This window comes from Triturus cristatus, chromosome 10 (assembly GCF_964204655.1).
Source record: "Triturus cristatus chromosome 10, aTriCri1.1, whole genome shotgun sequence".
Classification (NCBI taxonomy): Eukaryota; Metazoa; Chordata; class Amphibia; order Caudata; family Salamandridae; genus Triturus; species Triturus cristatus.
The window spans coordinates 39,075,608-39,097,867 of NC_140593.1; the positions used below are offsets into that span (position 1 = coordinate 39,075,608).

The 22,260-nt window shown below is 47.3% G+C and overlaps 1 long non-coding RNA gene across 2 annotated transcripts in view; it reads right to left on the minus strand.

Annotated features, from left to right (window-relative positions):
- Positions 1-22,260, minus strand: part of LOC146788774 (uncharacterized) — a 226,266-nt gene that overhangs the window by 156,609 nt on the left and 47,397 nt on the right. Inside the window, exon 1 of one of the 2 annotated variants that reach the window (XR_014969980.1) lies at positions 16,438-16,462. The exons of the other annotated variant lie outside the window; for it this stretch is intronic. This is a non-coding gene — a long non-coding RNA (uncharacterized LOC146788774). Of the gene's footprint in view, positions 1-16,437; positions 16,463-22,260 lie in introns of those variants that run through there. 2 annotated transcript variants of the gene reach the window in all.

A 22,260-nucleotide genomic window follows, 5' to 3' on the forward strand; every position in this document is an offset into this window, starting at 1 on the left:
TCCAATTTAATTGATATGGCGGTCTGTGAACGCATAGAGAGTGACCACAATCCGTTAGTGCTCTCGCTTCAACCCGCATGTTCCCTAAATGAAATTGGAAAGGATCCAGAGAAAGATTATGTGGAGGCCGTACAGACAAATGACACCAGACGAGTCAAATGGGCAAATGTGATTAAAAAGAGGAGCACTTGAAGCAAATGAGTGGTATGATGGTTAATGCCCGGGGTATTCTTCAGTCATGTGCTTCACTGGAGGACCTTAACACCATTGTTGTACAGGTCCACCAGGAATTATTTAATAATCTTAAAGGTTTTTTTACTTCCAAAGCTAAAAAAACCCTGATTGATTCGGGGTTTAAGGCTACAGCATGGTATAACACTTCATGTCGTATGACCTATAAAACCCTAGCTCGTGCAATCAGGTCAAAAAACAGGGATGACATTCGTAGGGCCAGGGTTGATTACAAGGCAGCCCAATAGCGTGCCAAAAGGGATTAGGATGAACAACACTGGTCAGATTTGCTTAAGGCCTGTTTAGGTAGAAATATGACTACCTTCTGGCACTTGGTGAAATGGGGGAGTGGGGTACCTAGTAAGGTACCTACAAACTTTGTAGATCCAGATCAGTGGGTATCGCTTTTCAAGGCTCAGTTTGCACGTAACGGGGACGAGCAAGATTGATTTGATATGCTATCTCCCACTTCTACATTGCACCTCACCAAGAAAGATGTGGAAAATGCTTTACTTTTAGTGCCCAGAGGGAGGGCGCCTGGGCCCGATTGTATTCCCGCCGACCTGTTCCTTCATGATATTTCAAATTGGGTACAGTATATTCAGTTACTTGTGAATGCTATTGCAAGTGGAGCATCAGTGCCCACTACTTGGGCAGGAGCGGAATTACTCCCCATTTATAAGAAAGGGGACCGTTCACAACCTGGAAACTATAGGCCGATAAGCCTTATAGATTATATACAAAAGGTGGCGGCTAGGTTGGTACTGAACAGAATCCAGGCTTGGATTGAGGAATGTAATATTCTGTCTCCTCTGCAGGCGGGTTTTCGTGCTTGTACTAGCACTATTGATCAGGTGTTCAGGTTCATCCTGATATACTGGCGTGTTGTATTACTAGGGGGAGGTACAATTTATGCAGCATTTGTCGACCTTAAGTCGGCTTTTGACCTTGTCCCCCGTACCAAGATGTGGCGAACCTTTTTGGCACTGGGAATGCAACGAGATCTTCTGGCATTTAAGCTACATGTTGCCAATTATGCGCAGGTGAGATGGGATGCGCAGGGGAGTACTACCAAAACGTTCCCAGTAGAGAAGGGTGTTAGACTGGGGTGCGTTCTAGCACCAACCCTCTTTTCACTATATATCAACGGGGTAGTGCAATATTTCAACAATTATCCCACGGATGCACCATCTCTAGCAGGGATGAAAATCCCGTTGCTTATGTTTGCGGACGATACCCTTATAATTTCCAAGACACGAAAGGGCCTTCAGCGTGCCCTCTCAAGATTTGAGGAGTTCTGCCCGGACCATGACCTTGTAGTCAATGTTGACAAAACAAAATATATGGTCCTCCATAAACACAGGACTATCAAGGGTAGAGTAGAGATAAGGGAAGGTACTCTGGAACAAACCCAGTTTTTTACTTATTTAGGGATAACCACTGGTAATAAATTAAGTTGGAAGCCCCAAATAGACTTGCTCTCCGTCAAGCATGCCCAACTTTCAGGAGCTTTGCTAAAGGAACAGCGACTATCCCATACTAAACCCATTGCTCCGGCATTACAAATGTATTCCTCAAAAATCAGCGCTTCGATACTGTATGGGGCTGAATTGTGGGGTTACGGCAACATAGACTCTTTGGTAACAGCGCAAAATAAATTCTTAAGGTCTTTGATTGGCCTCCCGCAATCCACCCCACTGTTGCCCTTGATGTGGCACACTGTAGGCCTGTGGCCTATTGGAAAAGGCTATGGGTTACACCAGAGCTTTCGCATTATGCCCAAGCCCTAATGGAAGTTAGGGAGGCTGTTGGTATGAGCAAAATCATGTGGCTAAAACGAGTAAAGTCCACTCTTTGTGATATGGGAATGATTCGTCTATGGGCTTCCCCAGCTGACAATGTTTTTTCGTCAAAAAATGAATTTAAGGCAGCATATTGGACTATGCTAGTTATGAGGCGATGTGCTGCCCTAATGGGCCCCTCCCTGTCTAGAGACTTTCTCGATCTTAAGCACGAAGTGAAATATGAGGGGTATTGGGATCTGATAACCACCCATAAAGACAGAAAACTGTATCAGCAGTTTAGGGTGGGTTCGCTCCCTACTAATGTATTTACCAGCAACTGGTGCAGCTCGAATAGTAGCAATTGTCTATTTTGTCTTAACCCTCACGAATCACTGGCTCACATTCTTTTTGCTTGTCCAGCCTATAGAAAACCCAGGTCTAGATGGTTGAAACCCGTATGTTTAAACCTAGAGACTAGGTCAAGTAGCGAGGCTTTCAGGATTTTAAAAACGTCCACTGAAGACCGTATTGTGATTGCTGTCGCTAAGTTCTGGGGCTGGGTTTGGGTGATTCGTTCAAAGAAGGGGAGCTGCCAGCAGATGTTTTATGCTCAATAGTTTCACCTCTGATGATTGATTATGTACCATGCATTTTTTTAGTATGATTTTCTAATGAACCAAATTTGATTGTATACGAATTAAGGAAAAATTGTCACCCTAGGAGGTAGTATTTCAGGGTTGACCCTCTAAATTGGTTTGTTTTAGTTCTTTTTAACTATTTATTCTTCAATTATGTATTTTTTGAAGGAAGGAGTGTTTGAAATCCATGTAACACACCGGTATGTTTACTTGGCTATATTTTTATATATTCTCACATCTATGTACAATGTATTAACTTTTGTGATTTTATAAATCGAAATAAGGTGTTGACTGACTGACTGACTGATGAGTCAGGCAAAAAACACATAAAGCAAGGTAGTGAAAAATTTAATAAGAGCTGTGCGACAAAAAAAGAGGGAAGAAAAATGTGTATAGCAAACACAGCTGCTGTAATATTTTCAGAAACTTATAGCCTTATACCCAACAGACAATTGTATTCTGGGACTTGTAGTGTATTGCAAACTGCAATACTGTGCTTCAAGCAGCACTCCACCTGACTGCTATTCGAGTGCCTCTCTGTGAGTTTTCTGTTATTGCACCCAAGCGTATCACAGAACAATGGAGATGTGCCAAAGACAAGCTAGACTTATTCGCTTTACCAATGTTTGTTAGCAGTATTAGATACGTGAGTAACAGTAATAGCACTCTTGAGAATAATTAGAATGAATAATATTTGAGTTTTGGAAAGAGGAGAGCCCGAATTACCTTTAGTGAGGTGGAAGTATTAGTGTTGTACCGAGGTGGGAATCACACCCGTTCCCCCACTCACACCTCTTTCCTCTGCAGCACTTACGCACCCCCCCCCCCCCCCACCTTATTCAGAAAGCCTCCATTTTCATGTTTAACACCTCATTGCTTTCTTCTTCTGCCCCCTCTTTTCTCTCTCTCCTTCTGCACATACTTCCTTGCATCTCATACACGTACCCAACTCCTCCCCCACACACAGGCACACAAGTCCACCGGTCCTCAGAGAGACAGAAAGACACACACACACACACACACGATACACACACACGACACGACACACACGACACGCTCATTAAACTGTAAACACTTTGACTCTGACTCGGTCAATAATTGAGCAGCTTTTTACCTCCTCCACATATAATCACAATTACAAGCGCACATCGCACCATTTCTCTGTGCACTCCACAAAGAGGCCAAGGATTGGATGTTCTAATACCCGGAACACATTAAAGACGCACTGATCGGCCCTGTGAGAAACACGCACTGCTCTCAGCCTCAACCCCACACCTGTCAGTTATGGCCCTGTAGAAACACCAGCCCACAATCTGAACCCACACAGAACCCACCACTGAGCCGTGGCCACAGCACAGCAATGCAGGGTTAATGTGCTCTGGTCTGAGAAAAACAACATTCTGGAAAAAGCAAGGAGGTGAAGTAAAAGGTGAGGAAAGCAAACATGAGCTTTCCTGCTGTCACGAATTATCATGACTTCATCTCGATTAATTAGGGTTGACCTTGGACCCTAGTTTACCCAGATATCACAAACACTCACAAACACGTACTTTTTATGGCAGGATGACGCATCACGCCTGCAGAGGAGGAGGTGTGTGTGGGGTGTGTCACTGCAGGGCACAGTGCATGTGGCTGGCCCAGGCCCTGAGCAGCCGATGGTTGTGTTTCATCGACTCAGAAGGGGGGCACCGCTGTAAAGTGTGTGCCCGAGGCCTGGCTGGTCCTAGGATGGAGTGTCAGTGGTTCTCTGCCTTCCTGACTGAAAGAGAGGAGCAGGGCCCCACAGCTCACCTGCCACTGTAACCAGTCACCCTGCAGCTACCATATAACTGCATGATCAGTGACCTAACTTGTAGGTCTTACCTGCAGGCAGCGAGCATGTGCTGTCGCTATGGCGACGATTTCTTGTATCTCTAAAAAAGGGGCTTTTAGCCCGGCCATTACCTACCATTGGTTGGCATCATTATCACTCTTCTCTGCTGCCTTCTGATTGGGCAGTGCGTGTGAGGACTCATTTCCTATTGCTTGTGTGGAGCATGGACCAAGTACTGATGAATTAATCTTAATTAATGTCCACCCACGGCTCGCGCTGTTATTAAGGTACTACTTCCATTATTTAGCAAACTCAACCTGCCCCAAAGGTATCAGTGCTTTACATGAGCACCAGTTAAAATCCACAAGTTCACATTCTTTCTGTTTTAGAGCATTCATTAAGCACCAGTCGCATTCCACAAGCAGTTCACATTCTTTCTGCTTTTTAAGGCCGGGGACATTAAGAGCCTGACTCAGAGTTCTGCTGATGAGTTACTCCATCACAAACGTGACTGATATCCCGTCCACTATATTACAAGTGCCGTAGGATATAATAGACTTGTGATATGGTGGACGGGATATTCGCCAAACTCTAATTTAGGCCTTAAGTGATTTGCCCAGAATCACAGCTTGTTGAACCGATGTTGAGACTAGAACCTGGTACCTAAGCTCCGAAGTCTGCAGTTCTGCAGTAGAGACACTTACTGCTTCTCCTCCTCCCACCACCCACTGCCTCCCACGTTGCTTTAAGCCATGCTACTACAACATGGTGTAAGGAAGTGGGTTTCTGTTGCAGTAACCCCTCCACTTTTTGCCTCATAACTGATGCACTTTTCCTTGTTGTGCCCTGAACTCCTGCCAATCAGGTGCCCAGGGCCTGTGTTCCTTCCCTAAAAACTGCCTAACAGCCAAAACCCAATTGGCATCTCTGGCCACATGTCAGACCATTGTAAATGGTACCCTAGGTACCCAGGGCCCTGTGACCAGAGAAGGCCCCTAAGGGCAGCAGCACTTATTGTGCCACCCTTAGAGGCCCTGTACCCTGAAACACACACTGCCTTTGCAGGCTGAGTGTCTTGGTGGAGAACAAAACAAAGAGTCGACATGGCACACATCCCTGTGTGCCATGCCCACAACACACACTGCCCTGGCATACCTCAGTCACCCCTCTAGCTGGGTGCCCTATGCCAGTGGTGTGGGCACAGGTGCATGAGCCCTGTGCCCCTACAGTACCCAGGTCCATTCCAGGGCACTGTAATTGCAGTGCTGCCCTTAAGAGTATATGGTGCTGGGAGGTCGTCAACACGAACTTCACAGCACCATGATGGCTACACTGAAGACTGAGAAGTTTGGTATCAAACCTCTCAGCACAGTAAACCCACACTGATGCCAGTGTGGGATTTACTGTAAGATGCACGACAGAGGGCATCTTAGAGATGCCCCCTGAACCTAACCCACAATCCACGTCTTGTCTGAGGGGCTGCCTAGGCTGCCACACAGCAGACATGTTGCTGGACCCCTGGGTAGAGAGCCATCTGCTCTCCGGGGCCTGCTACAATGCACATCCTGAGTGAGGTGCTAAGTCTCCTCCCCCAGGATGGGCAGGGGAAGCTTCAAAGGCATGCCACCTTTGTGAGCTTCTCCAGGCCACTTGCTCTACTCAGCAACTGGCCCTTACTGGTTCTGACCCACCACTCTGGTGGGAAGATAGGCCGGAAACCCCAAGGAAAGAAAGGGGGTGTGCCAGCCTCTGCCAACCCCACCCCTCAGGTGGGGGAGGCGAGGTGAAGCACATCTCCGGGCTCTCGCCATCTTGAAGATGGGAAGCCCTGCCCAATCAGGACTAGGCTACTGCCCCCCTCCCACAGGAGAGTGGCAGGATAGGGGGTGTACCCACCCCAGGGCGGGGACCCATTGGTCCCTGCCCTTTACCTACCTGTAACGCCCCTAAATCTAGTATTTAGGGGCACCCTGAACCTTCCTTCCTTAGATCCAGATTCCGAAACAGCAAAGAAGATCAAGGAGAAAGAAGACCTGCAGTGCAGCTACTAACAAGAGGAAGACACCAACTGCTTTGGCCCCAGCCCTACCGGCCTGTCTACCCTCGAACCTGCTCCTGCTAAATCCCGGCATCTCCCGTGGCTAGCAACCTCAAACTCCGGAGGACCTGGCTACCTTGTGACTCTAAGCATCTGGGACTCACACGAGCAGTGGTACTGCTCAAAGCAAGTAACTGACCCCTGGCAGCAGCCAGCAACCGCAAACCCTGCACATTCTGCACCTGCCAAGCCTGGCCTGTGCCGGAGTGGACAAAGACCACAAGGACGTCCCCCGGCGACTGTGACCCCGAATCTGGCACCCAAAGACCCACCTCGACGCTTCTGACGACGCCTGCAGCCTCAGAAACAGGGACCCCACCAACCACGATCAACAGAGGGTAAGATTTCCAGACACCAAAAGGCACCCCTGCACCCGACGCCCTGCGGTCCCCTGTGCCCAACTCCTGGGTACCTACCTATCCTCCAACTACCCAACTTACCTCTCCAAGTGGTGGTCGCACCTGAAGAATCTTCGTCCCCGAGCTTGCAGCCTTTGTTCGTTCTTGAGCTTCTCCATTGCAATCCATTGAGCGCCCGAAGGCTCAAAAACACCCTGCACCCAGCCGCCCGAGTGGCCCTGGCAGTGCAACTTCTACTCTAACCTACTTCCCCATTTGCCCTGAGCAAGTGACCAGGAGCCCAGCTCCCACAGCCGCGTGGCCTGCTAGCCAGCAGTCACCAACCACGGGCCCCCTACCTCCCATAGGATAACATTGGGCCTACCTCACTCTGCACCCGGCTGCCCCTGTGCCGCTGAGGGTGTAACAACTATACTTACCTGACCCTGAGAGACCCCTGAGTCTATGCCCAGAACCTTAACTCTGCCAGTCGAGTACTTACCCAACAGCCAATAACTCACTTTTCTTCCATAGGGTAACATTGACTGGTTTCACTTGAAAATTCTTCTGTGTGGAGTTTCTAAACTTTAAAATATTCACCTAAAATCAACCGAGTAACAAAATCGAAAATGCTCACCTGCTATTAGGAGAGATCCCAGTGCTGGATCTTGGTGGCCAGCACTGACCCTGAAAAGCTATCACAACCATACTTACCGCTAACCAAATTTTCTTACATAGGAAACCATTGACTGTTTTTCTGTGAAATTTCTTCGGTAGATCAGGGCAGGCTGCTTCACATCAAGAGCCCGTGCCGCCCCTCACCTTACACTGCAGTCCTGGGGGCGGGGGCAGGCAGACTTGCTAGGTGTACCTGGGCCGGTCCTGGTACACAGGCAATGCATCGTTGTGAGGAGATGGCACTGACGTCACTCCATTCTCCCGCCATCTGTTTCTTCAACTGTGTCGGTCTCTGCGGGGTTGAGAGCTTCTAACTTGCAGGCAGGAGGGGCTTCGAGATCCGGGGCAGCGCAGACTGTAAACCATGCGAGCTGGAGCAGGCGCCCACTTGTGCCCCGGGGGCACTGCCTTGTGCATGCTTGCGGCGTTCTCAATCCTCCACCAGCGACTCCAAATCAAAAGAACGGCATAGGTGGTAGAGCTTCACCACACGCTAAGATGCATAAACCAGGAGTACACAGCAGCGCTCCACTTGCACTATGCTGGAAAATAAAGCACTCTTGTGGGCTTTCTTTTAAAAAGGTGAAGAACAGTCCAGTCCTGGCAGGAGCAACGACTGCCCGACGTCCCACTCCACACACATCAGGGGCAGCGCTCCGCACACGTTTATTTATAAACAGAGCTGCTCAGTGGTGGGGTGAGCACATGCAGGAGCTCATCCACAATAAATCAGTTCAACTGTCGACCCCTTCACAATGTTCCAACAGTTCCAACACCACATACATCATGGCTTTCCATCTCAGAATGTTTAAAGAGACCTGTTCATGAAAGCATGAGCAGGCATGTGGCACAAACAGAGTATTACAATTACATACTATAAGCAAATCAATAGCTACATAAGTACCTATGTCAGTGTGTAACAGGCTGATTAAGTGCTTTAGTATGTGTGTATGAATGGGTATATCAGTGGCTGTATGAGTGGGTGACTGGGTGTGTGAGTGTTTGAGTGGATATATCCGTGAATGTATCTGTGGCTCTGTTGGTGTGTCACTGGATGTGTATATAGCTGTGTTGGTGTATGACTGGGTGTGTTGGTGACTGTATGGGTTTCTAAATGGATATGTGATTGGCTCTATGGATTGAAAGCTGACTGTAACTGTGTGTGCAACTGGCTGTATGAGTGGTTGACTGACTGTATAACTGGGTGTATGAGTGTATTAGTACATGTGTAACTGACTGAGTGTTGAATACACAAATGGGTGGATAGATGTGTGAGTGGGTTTGACAGTGTCTTTATGGGTGTGTGAATGACTATGAAAGTGGATGTATAGGTGAGTAAATGGGTATATGAATGGTCTTAAGGGTGAAAAACTGAGTGTGTCAGTCACTGTCTGGCTATATGAGTGGTGGGTACATATGTTCTTTTGTGGGAGTGTAATCGGGTGTGTAAGTGCCTGCCTGAGTGTGTGACTAGCTGCAGATTACATACTAATAAAATACATACTATAAGCAAGCACACACATCTAATTTCCAACACATTCATTCATTCTGGCTCTCTAAAATATTTATATTTTCAGTATAGCAATTCCTCTGCCTCGTTTCTTGCTCACTACATTTGAGTTAATGCTCTCCACTAAGCTCCCTTCTATTTTGCCTTTTACTGGAGTTTGCAGAGGCTACGCTTTTTCTTTCAGTGTACATACACTCACACTTTTAAAAACAAAATGTATTCTTCTGTATAGTACAACCTAATTAACATGCCTGTAAAATCTCTTTGCAGTTGTCCAACTTCTCCAGTCAGACCTATGGCAATCTCCTCCCCTCTCAATAGAAAACACCTAAAATGGCCGCCCTTCTTAATGTGCTCTTACTCATACGCCTATGCTTAGCAAATCAAAGATTTCCTTTCATCTTTTATTTTTGTTATACCACTCCTAAATGGTCACTATTTGTAACCCCTTCCATGTTTCCTGTAAAGATGCCCAATCCGGTAGGATTTTGTGTGCATCTGCTGATCCACCTCTGTGCTCAGCATGGTCCCATTGTAAATCTGTGAAGGAACAGCAGATTGACATGAGTCCTTAGAGGATTGTTGAATCTGCTCCCAATTAACAGCAGATTCAACAATTTGCTGTTAATGCATAGCATTTCTAATTTGGTGTTCTAAAATATTACCAATTACAACACATGCACTCTCTACTGAGCAATTTATTTACACCAGTCTGCTTCTCAGTTTCACACTGCAGTCCCTTTTGTTCCCTTCCCCCACACTCTTTTAGCCCTGTTACCATAGTAACCATGTTACCAGTAGTCTCTGTGTATAAGTAGGTGAAAAGTTCACATGACTGTCTCTAAGCAGCATACTAACTTCCCATTAAGTGTAGCAGCTGTAGTTGACTGTTAGCAATTCCAAACATATCCCAAGCAACATAACTTCTTTTGATTTTTTGAAAGCCAATCACAAAGGTCGTTTTTTTAAAATTAAAGTCACTACCTAATTTTAGTTCCCTGCACATCTCCACCATTAAATCTAATATGTCCTTTGATATCTTACTTGCTCTCCTCAATTTTAGCTGCCTTTCATCTTCAAAACTGCCCCTTCTCCTGCAGCCTTTTCCAGTGTACTGCTCCTGCTTGTCTCCAAAATGGTCAGAGTCTTGATTCTGGGCCATAGTTTTGTGTTTTGGGTCAGAGAGAGTGCTAGAAAGAGTGGCACTGACAGGAATCTAGGATTATCTAATATAGACATCACTTGGGTTGGCCAGAGAGGGTTAAAGTGGCATCAGTTGGTGCCTTGATTTGAAAGGATTGCAGTTTGCAACATCCAGACCTCGTGCTGATTTCAGAGCAGAGGCATCGCAGCTCCACTGTGCAGTTCCGCAGGGATCCCCCCTCAGCCCCTCTTTGTTCAACCTGAATGTTGTCCCCAGCTGAATTGGTGCGTTTGTTTGGCTTTTAAGGGTTATCCTGTGCGGAAGACACCAAAATCATCATCTACATATCAGATGATCTGCCACTGGTAGAAAATAGTTTCAAACTCTGTATGAAAGGCATTAGCAACTGAACGAAGGATAACTGCTGAAAATTGAATGCTGAGCAAACTGAGATCTTGGTCTTTGAGGTACAGCATTCAGTATGGTCAGAACACTAGTGGCCAGAGGCCTGTGTGCCCCTACCTACACCAGTTGAATCTGTAAAAAATGCGGGGGTTTTTTGATAACACCCTCACCTTTAACATTTTGGTCAGCAGGACCAATTAGCTCCTGTTTTTCATTATCAAAACCCTGAAAACATTTTCCCGCTTATTCCTACTGAACTCAAAGCAGCAGTGATCTTTGCCTTAGTTACATCGCACTTAGACCATTGCAACGCTTTCTACCTTAACATCAAAAAGACCTCATAGAATAGACTGCAGGTCATCCCGAATGCGGCTAGTCCGGCACTAAATGGACCTACACAGCTTTCAGTGAGGGAAGGCATTCCCTTCCTCCATTGACTGCCGGTCAGGAAGCGAGTGATATATAAAGCACTCTGCATGGTCTATTTGGTTCGCCATCATCAAGGACCTGCGCATCCGAGAACAGCACTCCATTGTTAGAAGACAGCTCTGATCCACATCTCTTAGGAAGGTGTCCATCCCCAGATTCTGCAAAGCCTGGCGTGGCGGTCATTCCATTTCAGTCACAGCAGCTGAATTGTGAAACACTCAGCTGGCACACATTGCGAGGTTGGACTCCTTTGGGGTTTTTCCCAAGCAACTGAAAACCTGTCTCTTTTTCCTCCTGTGATTGCAGCTCTCTTGGTTTCAGAAGATGCTTTCTTTCCGGACTCAGCACTCTGCCGCCTTTGGGCTAAGTGCACACAACAAATACTGTTCCGTTCCATTCCATGATTGTGCACTGTGGTGGCAATGAGCTAGGCACAATTACTTGGCTAAGACTGGAAATCCTAATGAAGGATAACATGAGAATACTGCATATCCTCTCCCTTTTATATTGAAAAATAAATAGAAACACATTAAAATTAAAACAACTATACACAGCAATGTACAAAAGATGAAAGCAGTCCATAAACCCTGGGATGAATGGTAAAACCACATCACGAGAGGAAAAACAGACAAACAAAGGAGGAAAGAAGGATGAAAGAATAGAAACACATACTAACACCATCCTCCTCCTTTTATAGTGAACAAAGAAAAGGTAAATAACACAAGAAGAACTCACAAATGACAAGTGAGCAAGACACACGTGAAAAGAGTAAAGAGAAAAACGTACCCCAAGACTCCACACAATGGATGGATGACATCCAAGGAAGTACTCCTCAACTAAGGAGACTGTGGCCAAAACGCCACCCCTCATGTAAGGGACCATGCTAAGATGGGACTAACCCATAGGCTAAGCAGGGTAAAGACTAATGTTGCACAGGACTAGCACCCAAGAACATGTGCAGCACAAGAAAAGAACACAGGTGCAGCACAGTGTGACACACGCACACATTACGTCAACGTGAAGCACAGGGTGACTTACACACAACAGGTTGACGCAAAAGCACAGGGTGAAGCGCAGGGCGACTTAAACACAACAAGGCAAAGTGAGGCGCAGGGAGACTTATACACAACTTGACAACGTGAGGCACGGGGTGACTTACACACAACAGGACAAAGTGAGGTGCTGGGCGACTTACAAACAAAAAGGCAAAGTGAGGCGCAGGGCAGCTTACACACTGGACACAGCAAGGTGAGGCATGGGGCGACTTACACACAACATGACGTACAACGAGGTGGCGGGACTGACACCTCAAACACACCCAAAAATCAAAGAAGTGCCCAACACATGTAAACGGGGTGAACACCCCATAACCCAAACAGCAAGAGGGTTAACAGCAAAGATGTGGAGACTAATGACATGGAAATGGGGCTGACACCCATACCAAACGTAGCAAGGGAATACACCCCTTAATCAGTGACAATAACGTGAAGAAGAGACATGGGACTAAGACCCATTCCCATCCCTTAGGCAAGGATACAATGTCAGAAATGTACATGTGGAATGCAAAACAACAATATTGGCATACAGCAATAACAATTCACTGTAAATTCATAAGTTTCTTTTTCCTATGAAAGAAAACATTTTAGCGTTAAATCATGTAGACATGCACCAAAAACTTGTATGACAAAAATGTCAATGGTGTGCCTGTCACCCCGATCTAGTGGGACAGGCGGTCCAAATCACCAAAGAGCACTAAGATGCAAAAGAGTGTCACACAAACTTAAGAAGGAATAGCCCAATGGTGAATAGATGACGCCCACTGAAGATGCTTGTAGCAACATTTGAAGTCCAGTCTCCTACGAGTGTTGAAATCCTTTGAAAACAAGCATTTGCAATGCAATAGGTCTCGCATTATTAAAGTTTGAGCTATTGGCATTGCTAAATAATGCAACACCAATAGCTCAAACTTTAATAATGCGAGACCTATTGCATGTACAGAAAATATTAAAGGTTGATATCACTGACTCTCATTGGTGCTTTAGGAGGCCAGGTATGCAGTGTATAATAAGTGAGATATAAGTCTCTTTGGCATAGGTTTGGGCTCCCGTTGCCATCACTCCCATAGGATCTGCCATTGGTCGTGGTATGCAGTAGTTAGGCTGAACTTTGATTTAAGGTTCTGTGATGTAATGCTGGTGGGAGGTGATGAATGTGCGATTAAACTGTAGCGTGCATCAGACAGTTCCTTGGGAGGTAATGTGGGGCCATTATGAAACTCCTGCGCTCTATTGAATAGCTGCTCTACTGAAGTCATACCTCCCTCAACTTCACAAAACCACGGGCTCTCTTGGCACTTGTTGATATCCTTTGTAGATGCAAGACCCCACCTCCCCGGGTATTACAAGCCCTCTGTGAATTAAGGACTCTCACCTTCTTGTAGTGCTTGCCCAGCCAGGCCCGTACAGGTTCCAAGTCTTGCGGGCAGCTGCAGGAGGCGCGGAGGGCTGTACGGGGGTATCTTCAGGCAGGGAGCGGATTCCTTGTCCTACTCCTCATCTACCTCATCCTCCTCCTCTTTCCCGGGAACTGCGGGGCTAGTCTCACCGTCCTCTTCATCGTCTTCGTCGGGCTGGGCGGCCTCCTGCTCGGGGGCCCAGGCAACTGGGCTGCTGCTCTCCTCCGGCTCCTAAGGCTTGTGTGCCCCCCCGCCTCCGCCACGCACCCCCAACTGTTTGGCACCGCTCTCGCTGCTGCAGTTGCAGTCGCTACCGGGCGGCCCCAGACCGGGTTGCTTTTGTTTCATGTCTGCTCAAAGAATGTCTACAACTGCTGCCTCAGTAACACAGGGCCGTGGAGGGGTAAGCATGCGCATTACGAAGCAGAGTTTAAGGCATGGACATCAAAAAAGGACAAGCAGGGCTACTGAGCATGAGCGTTCCGAGGCAACCCTGAAAGCATGGACATAGACATGGGCTCGCCATGACATTTTCGTTTCGCTTTTTATGCCGTGGCCTCGCCTGCTTAAAGGTTTCTTATCTTTTTGGGGCCATGTGTTTGGCCCCATAAAGATGATAAACCTTTTACTACAGCAGGAAAGCGGGCGAGGCCGTCCAAGTGGGACGGCAGAAAAAGCCGAGCGAAAACATCACAACAAGCTCTTTTCCAATGGCTGGCCACCGTTTAGCATAAACGGTGACGCCAGCCAATGGAAAAGAGGTGCGGAGCTTAATGCCCCTTACAGAAAATACCCCATCTCATTAAATCTCGCCAGCGAGACTGCGCATGTGCGCAGCCTACGCCAGGCGAGACCTAAAAACGAAGCTTGACCCAAACCTCGAATCTACCAAAAAGTGAATTCCGGCCAGGACATGGCTTGAATGAAAATTGTTGTAGTAATAACCAAGAGAAAAGTACCTTTGTCTTCAAGCTGATCACCATTAACTACCAAGAAACAAGCAAGAAGCCAGAAGTAAAGACCGTTCCCGGTTAGCTTCAACATTGTTCAATCTTTATTGAAAACGTGGTTGGCAAAGTACTGGAAGAACAGCAAATCACAGACCACACAAGCAATGTTGAAAAGCAGGAGCCTCCAACCTAAAGATGGCTGCACGCTGAGCACGCCAGCATAAAAAAAGGAAGACCATAAAAAAAACGTAATGCAGATTGTAATGCCACCAGCATTTTCCTTGAGCCTGAAGTAGCGCACAAACGTTTATCCCCTATGACTCCATTAAATGTGATGATGTAGACAGTAACACATATGCAGCAACAGGTTACCTGGATTCTTGAGGAACTAAAGACGTTTCATGAAGCGTAAAATTTCCAACAAGATGTAGGATGCTTTAGTAACACATATCCAGGAGATGAAAGAAGCAGCATCAGAGCACAGCACGCCGGGGCTGTCCGGTGTAGTGGACACTGGTGGGGCTGCGAGGCGTGTTGACCAGATTCTTTATCTTGATTTTCTTGTTGCTTGTTTCAAATTCCTTCCTTCTTAGACCCATCAGCTTTAGCTTAACTCCTCTTGGTTGGCACGTAGAGCGAGGATAAATTTAATCAAGCTCGTCGCCAAAATGTAGTGTGCTGGCCCCACGTGTTCAGGAGACATAGATGATGTAGCCAAGTTGAGTTTGATGCAATTTATTAAGTCCAGAAGTAGAAGTTACAGCAAGCCCCAGCAGGAGCAGCCAGCTAGCTGCTCAGCCCATCTTCCGACTGACCACACTCACGGCAGGCACCCAAGCATTCCACTCATGTCACTCACACTAACTTTCTACACGGAACACTCACACTGGCTGAGCAGCTAGCGATAAGGTGAAAGGGAACATAAAGACATAACATGACAATACTACAGATTGTTAATACTACTAGCCACCACACATCTTACATACAAAACAGCACAGAATATATTTGACCTTTGAATAGATGAGCATTGGAAGACACGTTAGGCAGAACATATCACAAGTCCAATGCATACAGCCCACTTTTCTAGGCTGTTGGAAATACCCGTGAGGTAATTTTGCTTGAGGAATTATCCCTACCACTTATACGGGAATCCAAGCTATCCCATATGCAATGCACAGTAACAAAAATGATCTGTGTTTCCACACCAATTTCCGTACGTTTTTTGTCACCTAGTCAATTTGTCTCCAGAAAAACTTATGGTAATTCTGGATGTAGTATTTCCACATGCAGCAACATGGTGTGTGAAATGACCTCATTATCTGCAATACCTTTTGGGCAGGAACTTCAGTTTCTGCTCATATCTGTAATAGGAAGTGTTGAAAGGATCGCACCGGTGCAATTAAAGTTGAATTGTGGTTTATTATCACAACAACATGAAAATGAGATAGGAACATTAACACTTTCTTCACAGCTGGCCCAGGACCTCATAACCCCAACATTAGAACAAACCATTTAGGTGGAACCCCCTGGGGATGGAGGGGACAGGGTGAGGGGAGAACATGTTAGTGGAACAGGAGAATGGGGGTGTTGTAATAAGTTTACATTCAATTAGCTATTGTGGTTCATGCATTGTTTATGTTTAACTGAGGGACTGTCTCCACGGTTCCCTTTTAGAGTGAAGAATGTTTAGATTCATTTCTCTTTTGACTGCCTGGCTGAAAGCAGGTGCTGTCCTGCACTAAGAAAGAGCTGTCACCTTTATCTTGGATTTTATTACTTTGCAACACTTGGCGACAAGTTGTAAAGGTGTATCTGTCGTCAAAGTGGCACGGGAACGATACCATCTCAATTAATGGACTCATCTTCGATTTAAATGTGTGACGATGGTTGCCTGTGTATACTTTCAAGGAACCGTTTGGTGATAACAGTAGATGAACTACTACTACTACTGGAGACTGGCTTACCTTTCTTTTCCACCGTGGCCATTTTGGGATCGCTGGAGAGCACGGCGTTACCAGCTTGAGCACACTGTTTTAATTGGCAAGAGCAGCGTTTCAAGTGCGTCACCTGAAACACGCTCATGAGCACAGGAGGACCGGCTGGAGCGTACCTCATACTGTGCGGAGCGCGAGGAAGTGCATTTTCATTGGATGATTGCTTGAGAGCATGGAAGGACCTGCTCTAGTGTATCATGCACTCTGATTGGTGCAAACTGTAGGAAGACAGCTTTTTATGCAGCAGTGCCAATGTAAGGGCACACGATGCAAAACGTCCACACAACCCTTATTGGGCTATAGGGCTTACTTTAATAATCCCAAGTGCTCTATTTGTGGTAGTGTGGGAAAGCAGCTACTGCTGATCTGAGGTGAGTGTTAAGCATTTCTTGTACACACAGAGTCAGTAAATGAGACACACACTCAAGAAGAAATCCGAGAGGAATTTTTTAAAAATAACACAGATTGTATAGGAATTTAGACACCCAGAACTCCAGAATCAGGTAAATACTTTAGGAGTTATCAATTTTACAAGAAAACAGTAAAAATACAAAATTCATGTTTTTTGAATTATGAACCTCGAATGCTGTAATGTTATTCTTTAGGAGGGCACTTGTATGGTGGAACGTGCACTGCCGTTTTGTGATGCAAGGTTTATCGTGTGTGCCGTGCTCCTGGGTATCGCTCCCTGCTGAACAGCATTGTAATGTGGTAGCATCCCCATATCCATGGGGTGTTTCCCTGGGCACAGGTCAAAAAAGCTGAAAGGTCAGCTTATCCATATTTAAATAAATACACTTGTCAAAAAGTTATTTTCAAGAATTCTTTTTTGTATTAATTGTTTTTTACACAATCATTTGTTGAAACTTCATTTCCCAAAATGCAACATTCCTGGGTTGATTAATCCAACATCGTTCCATCATCCCTATGCATTTCGGCCTGAAGCCTTCATCAGGGGACTGTCTGCAAAATCAAAATTAATCATTGTTTAATGATGGGGAATCTCCACTGAATTTATATGACCACCTAACCTTCATGATGTGTCTAAAGTGCCTAGATTTTGTGCATACTGTATATAACATGCTGCTATATCTGCGCGAGTTTCATGCTTATTAAATCGGGGTACCTATATTGTGTTAGACGCGTCCCTCTCATGCCGGCTGATATTTGAGTCCTACGGTTACGGCTTAAAATACGTGGTTCACTGGGTTCATCGCGTGACCTCAAATGCTGCATGGACACTCTCCCAAACCGCCTAACTTACTGGCCGTATAAGTTACATGCTCCTCTCTTCAAAATAATTCTGCGTTTGTTAGTGCACTGTCGTGACTTCCTGTTAAATGGTGGCTGTCGATTTACTCGCTTACGTCCTATATTGGATATTGAAAGAGGACTATCGTTTGCCTAATGTGAACACTTTGCGTGTTAATAAAGTTGTGGTGAGAGTTATTTAGTCCTACAGTTACGGCTTAAAATACGTGATTCACTGAGTCCATTGCGTGACCTCAAATGCTGCATTCACATTCTCCAAAACCGCCGGACTTACTGGTAGTGTTAGTTACGTACTCCTCTCTGCAAACTAATAGTGACCACACCGTCATCCGCTCCACTCAACACGCATGCACAGACGTCACCCAAAGATTACACTGACACATTCGTTATGGGTGAAGAACTGCTGCAGGTTTATTTCATACAACATACGTATGACGATAAGTGGGTTATCTTACGGGCGATCCAGGGCAAGCAGCCCCTCGCTGCTCCGCCCGCCTAACGAGCCAGCACGCACGGTGGGTCGATGCCCGGCAGTGCGGCACATTTTCCAGATCCTCCTTTGGATCACGTGATCTGTGTAATACTCCCGCCCCTTTTAACGGGGGCGGAGCGTGTTATTGCACACCCCCGGTTGGTCAGGCCCCCCAACCGCCCGAAGGACTAACGGGGCGCCATCGTGGTCTTCCCAGAACCTCCTTTGGCTCCTGGACCTTGGCTCGGGCACCCTTACTGTGCCGGACAGGGGTACCCTTACTGTACCGCCTGTCGCAGAGGTACCCTTACTGTACCCTTCTGCCTCCAGATCGCCCTGTAACTCCGCCACAGCTCTGGGGAGGCTCCCGTCGCCGTCGCCCACGTACGCTCAGGATCTATGCTTTGACTAGTGTGCCGCCAGACTTGTAAATATAACAAGTAACATCATACCTACAACAAATCAGGACTGTTGCTTTGTCAATGGTTGTAGTTACATAAGATAAATAAGTAGCACTCGAGATGGGCCACAATCCTTACTCCCGCTAGAGCAGACCAGGGCTGGGACAAAGGCTGGAACCTACAGGCAGACCGGGTGGGGGGCGAGGGACCCATGCGACCGCCCAGCTTGGTACGCACCGCTCCCTCACAACAGTCAGGCCCCCCTCTATTCAAATCAAAAGAAAAGAAATTCAAAGTGCCGGTTGGATTTATGATTCCCCGGCTATTTTAGGGTCACACGAGCACATGAGAACACAAAACACTTTTTTAGATGAATATTGTACCCGGGAAACCTAGCTGTTCATTGGCTGTAGGGGCGCGCTACCGCAGTCGCAAATCAGGTTAAAGGGCTGTCCGACTATGAGAATTTAAACCGGCACAGCCGTATAGTCTCGAGTCTTGCCTTTTGGATAAATAAGCGAGCAAGGTCATGTGCTAAGTCTAGGCTCAAACACCGACCCGACCATATGGTACCTACTGCCGCTAGGACAGCAGAACAGCAATGGAAAGCATTGTCTGTTGTTTTCCTCGATAGGAAAGAGTTTAACCGTGACATAATGCACTCTAATGGTCTACAGCTAAAGGCCGGTCCACGCAGTCTCTAGCCCCCACCGGAGGCACTTGCACTCCGGCTCCACTCCTGCACACGTGGTGTAGAAAGTTGTCAGGGTGGGTCCTTTGCATCAGTGCACAAGGTGCACATTCAATCTGACCCAGGCGCCTACTCCCGCCCTCTCAAAAGGATGGCGGCTGCACGCATTGAAGGAGGAAGAGCGGGGGCAGCATCGGAGGGGGAAGTACTGCGCCGCTCAACGCCCTCCTCCCCAGCACCCCACGCCGGGACACAGCATTGGTGAGCCACATCAGGGGGGAGCAACCTGGCACTCGCTGCCCTCCCCTCCCACACAACCACAAGTCCCTGCGGACCGGGGCCCAGGAGCTGGGTGCGCACCGAAGGGTGGGAGCAACCTGACGCGTGCCGCCCCCCCACCCCCCTGCGAAGATAATTCATGGACTGCTCTAAAACACATCCGCTTGCAATGCGTCCAAGGACTGCCCTAGTGTGCCACCCCGCGCCACTCTCATACCAACACTAGGTTCATTAGTGCCAGGATAGGCCACCCCGTGACTGCTCCAACGGAGTCATGAGATCGGCACTGCCAGGAATGGTCTGCGGGGGAAAGCCATGCGACGCTCGCTGCTCCCCCCACACGCAACATGAGGCTCAGGCCTCGGCCTCGAACAGAATAAGGCCGGGAGGTGGCCATGAGGTGCTCGCCGCCCCCCCTACAACTGGCCAGTGAGTGCCAGGGCCCTGGAGTCAGGTAGGCCGCATTAGACGGCATGGAGCCTCCGCCCCCCCCCCCCCCCCCATCCCCTCTCCGGTCTAAAGAAAGCTGAAACAACCGGCGAAGGGAGCTGCTCCCCTAAGCCCCCTGGAGCTGTCCTGCCCCCCCTCCCAGGCGGCCGTAGCCACAGCAATGGCCGGGCTTAGCAGCCTTGCCCCCGAAGGGGTGGGGAGGAGAAATGCACTCACCGCAGAACAGCTCCAGGAGGTCCCACGTCCAAACGGTGGCAAGGGTAGTGGGAAATGCCGACGACAACCCTGACGACGACCGCGCCGACAACAAATTCGCGTGGCCAGGAGGAGCGCGGGAAGCAGAGGGCGATCAGAGAGGGTGAGACGCTTATAAAGGGGGGGGGGTCAGCCTCGCCCAACCCCGATGCACGCCTCCACAAACCAGACCCATTGGGGGCCTCCCCTCCCCGAGGCGCGGCCTCACGAGAGAGGCGGAGCAGGGGGGGGGGGGGGAGGCTCCGACGGGTGGCCACTAGAGGGCTGCCCTGCTGATGTCCCTCTGCGTGGGACGCGGGCAGCGGCATTCCACGTTTGTTAGTACACTGCCGTGACTTCCTGTTAAATGGTAGCTGTCGGGTTACGCGCTTACGTCCTATACTAGAAATTTAAAGTGGACTATCGTATGCCTAATGTGAACGGCTTTGCAAATTAATAAAGTTGTGGTGAGAGTTTTTTCAAAAATGCGCTCTGAGAGCAGATGTCATGTCATTATAAATAATAGTGCCATTGCAACTTAATAAGTGAAAAGTCAAGACCTACACGTCAATCCAGCAGTCTTGAAAGAAACCTATGTAAAAAGCGCTTGCACCTTCTGCATTTGCGTCTAGAGGACACTGCTACTGTATATTTCTCACAATCTTAAAGTAAACAAATATATGTTTTAACATCCTCAAGGCTTTTTACAAGTATGTCCGTCAGCGCCTAGGCTGAGTTCAATCCTGTTTATGCGTCAGTTATAAGTAACATTGGAATTCCACTCTTCCATTCATCCCATTCGGTTGTAGGGTGTTCAAATGATAAATCCAATAATTCTCTTGTTGTAATAAAATGTTACGAGTGTCTTTTCCTTCTTGGTTTTCTATGATCTCTAACACACAACATTTCAGTTCACTGATGTGACGATGCGCTTCGATGAATTGATTTGCCACTGCTGACTTCATTTGTTTAGTCCTGATGTTACTCTTGTGTTCATTCATCCGAGTCTTCAATTTACGTTTGTTTGACCTATGTAGGCTTTCCCACATGGGCACTTGAGCATGTAGACTATGTTGGATGTATCGCATGTGGCATTGACCCGTAGTTTTATCTTATACCCTTTCATAGGGTGGGTGATGTGAGCTCCTTTGAATATGTTATTAAAACTGTTGCAATTCCAACATGGTATGGTGCCGTTGTACGGAATTTGTAAAACATCCTTAATGGGGTGTCTTATTAGTTCACCTATATTTTTACTCCTGGTATACGCTAAAATTGGTTCCTGGTCAAATATGTTCCTAAAATCCTCTTCCAGTTTTAGTAACATACAATGTCTCTTTACTCTTTTTTTTATAGTGCTGACTCATGGTGGAATATTTACATACGCATGTTATTCGATCTTCCTTTGATCTGGGTTGTGTCGCCAGTAGTTCTTGTCTTGTTTTTCCCTTACTGCGTTTTGTGGCTTGTGTTAGTATGTCTTCTGGGTATCCTCTTTGTCTAAATCTCTGTAACATGTTGTTGGTTTGTGCTGATTCTTTTGTGGGGCCTGAGACAATCCTTTTAACTCTCAATAGTTGAGAATACGGAAGGTGATGTTTGAGGAGCGAACACATACAGAGCAAACATATACTTGCGGTCTAATGTCAGAGGTGCTCTCTGGGAGTTAAGGTGCTTGGGTGCCAAGGTCCAAAGTCCCACCAGCAGTATGAGGTTAGCTGCTTTCGGGTGTCTGGGTGTAGACGGGCTGGTCTGATTGGTAGCCTCTAGTACCTGTAAATCAAAGGCTGCCAGGAGGGACTTTTTGGGTGGAGGTTCAGGTCAAGAGGACCCCTAGGCCAACATGACACAGTCAGGAGTCACGTCCCCAGGCCATGGAGCGAGCTCAGGGCAGAGGGTCTTGGCTGACTGGCCACTGGAGGTTGAGGCACTCATAGTTGTCAGTCAGTTTCTCAGAAGAAAGGAGAACAAGACAGCAGGGCCACTCTGGTCAA